This window comes from Lolium perenne, chromosome 4 (genome assembly GCF_019359855.2).
Source record: "Lolium perenne isolate Kyuss_39 chromosome 4, Kyuss_2.0, whole genome shotgun sequence".
Taxonomy (NCBI): Eukaryota; Viridiplantae; Streptophyta; class Magnoliopsida; order Poales; family Poaceae; genus Lolium; species Lolium perenne.
This window is the reverse complement of record NC_067247.2, coordinates 308,573,316-308,579,764: the sequence shown is the minus strand read 5'-3', so window position 1 is coordinate 308,579,764 and position 6,449 is coordinate 308,573,316.

Below are 6,449 nucleotides of genomic sequence, written 5' to 3'. Positions count from 1 at the left end.
TACACACGTGGGACAAGGAGTCTCCGGAGATCACATAAGTAAAACTCACTTGACTAGCATAACGACATCTAGATTACAAGCATCATCATATGAATCTCAATCATGTAAGGCAGCTCATGAGATTATTGTATTGAAGCACATAGGAGAGAGATGAACCACATAGCTACCGGTACAGCCCCGAGCCTCGATGGAGAACTACTCCCTCCTCATGGGAGCAGCAGCGGTGATGAAGATGGTGGTGGAGATGGCAGCGGTGTCGATGGAGAAGCCTTCCGGGGGCACTTCCCCGCTCCGGCAGCGTGCCGGAACAGAGATTCCTGTCCCCCAGATCTTGGCTTCGCGATGGCGGCGGCTCTGGAAGGTTTTCTCTGGTTTCCGTCGAACGTATCAGGGTTTTCGATCCAGGGGCTTTATATAGGCGAAGAGGAGGTGCAGGAGGGTCGAAGGGGCGACGACACCATAGGGCGGCGCGGCCAGGGCCTGGGCCGCGTCGGCCTATGGTCTGGGGGCCCAGTGCCCCCCCTCTGGTCCTTCCCGGGTGTTCTGGATGCTTCCGGTGAAAATAGGAACTTGGGCGTTGATTTCGTCCGATTCCGAGAATATTTTGTTACTAGGATTTCTGAAACCAAAAACAGCAGAAAACAGGAACTGGCACTTCGGCATCTTGTTAATAGGTTAGTTCCAGAAAATGCACGAATATGACATAAAGTGTGCATAAAACATGTAGATAACATCAATAATGTGGCATGGAACATAAGAAATTATCGATACGTCGGAGACGTATCATTCTTCCTCTCCGCAACACCATTTTGTTGAGGGGTGTAAGCAGCGGAATATTGATGACGAATCCCCTCATCACTAAGAAAATCATTGAGTGTGTAGTTCTTGAACTCGGAGTCGTTGTCACTTCGTATTGCCATAATGAGGAGGTTGTGTTGGCGTTGCACCTCGGTAGCAAAGTCAATGAATATTTGTTGAGTCTCATCTTTCGTCTTGAGAAAGTAGACCCAAGTGTATCTTGAGTAGTCATCGACAATCACCAAGCAATGTTTCTTCGCACCAAGACTTGCATGAGTAACGGGACCAAAGAGATCCACATGAAGGAGCTCCAAGATCCTCTTGGAAGAGATGATGGTCTTGCTTGGATGCGGAGAGTCATGCATTTTGCCTTCAACACAAGCCCTACAAACACGATCTTTGGCAAAAGACACATTTTCCATTAGTCCCACAATATGGTTCCCTTTGTGAAGACTTTGCAAAGTTCTCATGTTGACATGGGCTAGGCGGCGATGCCACAACCAACCCACGTCCGCCTTTCCGAATAGGCACATCGCACTTGATGTGGTGGTCCCCGAAAAGTCCACCACATACAAGTTGTGTTCGCGATACCCAACCAATGCGACTTTTAGAGTCTTGCTCCACAAGAGGACCACAATATCTTTATCAATAAAGACAGCGAAACCCATCTTGCCAAGGGCGGAAACGGAAAGAAAATTGTAACCAAGGGTTTTGACAAGCATGACATCCACACGAGTAATGTTGTGTGCAACCACAACCTTGCCAAAACCCAATACCTCGGATGTAGAATTATCGCCAAAGGAGACGGTGATATTATTTATGTTGGGCCTCAACTCCTTGACGAGGTTCTTGCCACCGGTCATATGACTTGTACATCCACTATCAAGTACCCATTTTGAACCTCCGGCGGCATAGTCCTACATGAGATCAATTCTTGGATTTAGGTACCCATTTTTCAATGGGTCCTCTTTTGTTAGCAACAAGGGTCTTTGGAACCCAAATAGACCAAGCAACATAACCATCATATGGACCAACATATTTAGCATAAACATCACCATAATAATCTTTAAAGAGAACATAGTGAGGGTTATCTATTCCCGCACCATCATCATTAATGGTGTTGCCCTTTCGGGGTTCACCATTAGCTTTCTCATGTGCGGGCTTGGTCTTTTTCTTGTTTGCCTTTTTAGCCTTGGTATTAAAACCAAGTCCCTCCTTCCCATTGTTTGACCTTTGCTTACTCAAGAGATCATCCAAGGAAAGTTTACTTTGGGGAGAGGAGGTCCTAGCAAGTTCATCTTTCAACCTAGCATTTTCCTCAATTATATTTGCATGATCACATGAAGGAGTAGAGGTACGAGGTATGTCATATGAAGCAAGCCTAATTTGAAGTTGCTCATAAGACTCGAAGAGGAGAGAGTATTCACTCTTCAAGGCTTTGTGAGCCTTATCTAGTTCATCTAGATCCTTCACAAGTTTCTCATGATCAACACCAAATTTGGCCTTTTCCTTTATAAGCACTTTAGTCTTAGCTCTAGCAAGATCTCTAGCTTTAGTGAGCTTGTTAAGTTTCTCTTGAGGTTCTTCAAGACTTTCTAGCTTCTCTTCAAGAGATGCTATGGTTTCTTGACATTCCTCAAGAGCATTTTTAAGAGCATGTATTTCTAGAGAGTCTTCTCTCTCTATTTGGCACTTTTTCTCAAGAGTAGCATTTAGTTGAGCCATACGAACCATGAGACTTGAAACATGCTTCTTAGTGTTACCTTGTAGGCTACTAATGAACTCATCAAACTCTAGCATCTCTTGTTTCACTTTTAGACTAGCGGGGTCAACCCCTAGATCATTAGCAATGTTAGGCATAGAGGGGTTAGGAGATGATACCTCGGAAGATTTAGCCATGAGGCAACTTTCTTCCTCCACATGAATGACCTCATTGGGAGATTCGCTTGTTGATGAAGAGTTAGTAGCGAGGGAGGCAAGGGCAACCAATCCATTTGAGGTTGCATCTTCTTCATCTTCAACATCTTCATCTCCGGAGGTGTACTCTTCTTGAGTTGATAGCACAATTGATGTGTCCAAGGTGGACCTTGCCATGAAGCAATGTGCATTTTTGCGTTGAGGGTTCTCATTGGGTGAATCAAAGAGAGAGGAAGAGGGAATGTTGGTGGTGACAATGGCGGCCACTTCTCTTGAGCTTTCCTCTTCATCATCATCACTAGCACTTGCAATCTCATCGGAAGAGTATTCTTCATTAGCCACTAGCACAATCCTTGAGGGCCTCTTGCCCTTCTTGTTCTTGTTGTAGAATTTCTTGTTGAGGGGCTTTGAATATTTGCCCTTTGAGTCTTTGCTCTTGTCCTTGGGGATGAGCCTTCCACCATGAGTCTCCCTATTCTCATAGGGACATTCGGCAATGAAATGGCGCTTGTCATTGCAATTGTAGCAAGATCTTGTTCTTGGGCCCGAGCTTGAGGGACCCCTTGAGTTGTTTCTCTTGATGTTGTCCTAGGTGTTTGCATGGAATGCCATGTGGTCATGGTAGTGGTGTTCCAAGTCTTCCGGATAGGTCATGCTCCAAGATGCCCTATAAGATTCTTGAGGAATCACTTCTTGCACGGGGTTGACCACCAAGGCAAGGTTGGACCCTTTTGTCATCCCAATGGCACGATTGCGGGAATCATGAGAGTTTTGCTCAAGCACCTTGAGAGCTTGCATCTCGTGCACGGCTTGTTGAGAGGTGAGAGAGGCATAGCATTCTCTTCCGACAAGAGTCTTGACATCAATAGGCTCGAACGGCATCATGCACTCAATGTACTTCTCCTTGATCCAAGAGTCATTAATGTGAGAGGCACCAACAATCCGGAAGGAGTCGGCAACGGTGAGAAGTCTTCCATACATGTCTCCATGATCTTCATCCGGAAGCCTCATGAATCCTTCGGCTTTATTCCGAAGAGCATTATACTTGTTCCTTCTTGTGCTCTCGCTTCCAATGCAACTCGCGGCCAAAGCATCCCAAGCATCCTTGGCGGTGGTGAAATGCCGAACACGAGTCAACTCCTTTGTCCCCACGGCGGTTTGAATCATGTGCAAGGCGGTGTTGTTGAGTTGACTATCAACCGCTTCTCTTCTAGTCAACTTCTTGGGGTTGTAAGGATTGAAGCCTTCCTCGATGATTCTCCAAAGTTCATTGGAGGCACTGCGAACATGAGAGCTAAACTCAAATTGCCAAGTATCGTAATCATTAATGGAAAACTTAGGTGGGTCGCCCCGGATGTTTATATGAGGATGGGGAACCGGTATATCGGGTGATTGGAAAGGTGGAGGTACTCGATTGTAGCTCTCACTTCCACTAGTTCCCTTGGGAGATGCAATGGGGGGTTTGATAGTGTTTAAGTTATCACCATTCATGGGTGCGGTAGCGGAGGGTAATACCGAAGTATCACCCTCTACAACCGCATCCGTGATATTAACCTCTATGGTGGGAGCCACAGGACGGGGAGGGGTCAAAAGCTCGGAAATCATCTTTCTCATGCTTTCCGTTTGAGCATCCATGTATGACTTCAACGAGTTGATGTCATCCATGGTGACCGGCCTAGTCTCCCCTTCCGATGGTTCCTCGTCCGGCATACTCTTAGGCGGTTAAGCCCGAAATAAGAGCCGAGGCTCTGATACCAATTGAAAGGATCGTATGCCGCACCTAGAGGGGGGGTGAATAGGTGCTAACCAATTTTTAGTTCTTTTTCAATTTAGGCTTGACACAAAAGGTAAATTCTCTAGATATGCAACTAAGTGAATTTACCTATATGACAAGGCTAACAACTAAGCAAGATATATCTAAGCAATATAGAGATAGAATAGGATAGAGGTAACCGAGAGTGGAGCACGCGATGACACGGAGATGATTCCCGTAGTTCCCTTCCTTTGCAAGAAGGTACGTCTACGTTTGGAGGAGTGTGGTTGCTACGAAAGCCAAACCAACAGCCACGAAGGCTTCACTCAGATCTCCGGTGAGCAACGCCACGAAGGCCTAGCCCACTTCCACTAAGGGATTTCCTCGAGGCGGAAACCGGGCCTTTACAAGGTTCTTGGGGCACACATCCACAACCAAATTGGAGGCTCCCAAATCTGTTACAACACAACAATTAACAACAATACATCAACACAAATCAACTAGGGAACCAAATAGGAACACTAGCATGAGATCCCTCAAACAAGAGAGGGGGAAATGAAGAACGCTTCGGTGAGGATGTAGATCGGTGTCTTCTCCTTCGAATCCCCAAAGATCAAGAGCTTTGGTTGGGGGAGGAAGGAGATCTTGCAAATCTTGTGTTCTTGAGGTGGCTCTAATGGTGGTGAAGCTTGGCAGATTTTTCTTGCAATGATTGAGCAACTTGTCCCTTTGGAGAGGAAAGCTATTTATATGGGTGGAGCTTTCAGATCTGACCGTTGGGGACGAATTCCACTTACACCGGAAGTTCCGGCCAGGATGGCTGGAAGTTCCGGCTTCCACCGGAAGTACCGGCCATTCGGGCCGGAACTTCCGCCCTTGATAAAATTCCTACAAAGCAAAAGAAGGGGCGAAACTTGGGCGGAACTTCCGGTGGCCGGAAGTTCCGGCCAAGTTCCGGAAACTTGCGAAAACCTTACTGGACTATACTGAGCCACAAACACGGAATTCCGGAACTTGCCCAGAAGTTGGGCGGAAGTTCTGCTGACCGGAACTTCCGGCCAACTCCACCGGAACTTCCGGTCCTGAAGAGAAAACCTGAGCACAGACGTCGCTAAGAAGCTTCTGCTGAAAAAGTCAGGCCGGAACTTCCGCCAGATTAGGCCGGAACTTCCGCCGTCTACGTAAAACCCGCGAGAACTTGAACAGCTAAACCAATACACCGATCCAACATAATTTTTGATGGCTTGTACCTGTCTACATCAACACACATAAAAATATACATAGTGTTGACGTCAAACACACAAAACCCAAAAGGGCGGGAAATGTTCTTTCAACAGCGACATGTGTATACAACTTGCAGGTAAGATCATAAAACAATGCATATCATGATGAAACAATAACATGTTCAGATCTGAGATCATGGCACTCGGGCCCTAGTGACAAGCATTAAGCATAACAAGTTGCAACAATATCATCAAAGTACCAATTACGGACACTAGGCACTTTGCCCTAACAATCTTATGCTATTACATGACCAATCTCATCCAATCCCTACCATCCCCTTCAGCCTACAGCGGGGGAATTACTCACACATGGATGGGGGAAGCATTGCTGGTCGGTGGAGAGGCGTCGGTGGTGATGATGGCGATGATCTCCTCCAATTCCCCGTCCCGGCGGAGTGCCAGAACGGAGTTTCTGGGCCCCGAGACGGAGTTTCGCGATGTGGCAGCGTTCTGGAGGGTTTCTGGCGACTTCGACTTCCTCGCTCGCGTTTTTAGATCAAACCCTTTAAGTAGTCCAGAGGAGGGCATCGGAGGCCAGCCGAGGGGGCCACACGCTAGGGCGGCGCGCCCCCCTCCTGGGCCGCGCCGGCCTAGTGTGTGGGGCCCTCGGGCCTCCACCTGGCTTGCCCTTCTTGCTCCGTGAGTCTTCTGGTAAAATAGGCCATTTGGTATAAATTCCGAGGATTTTCCCGAAAGTT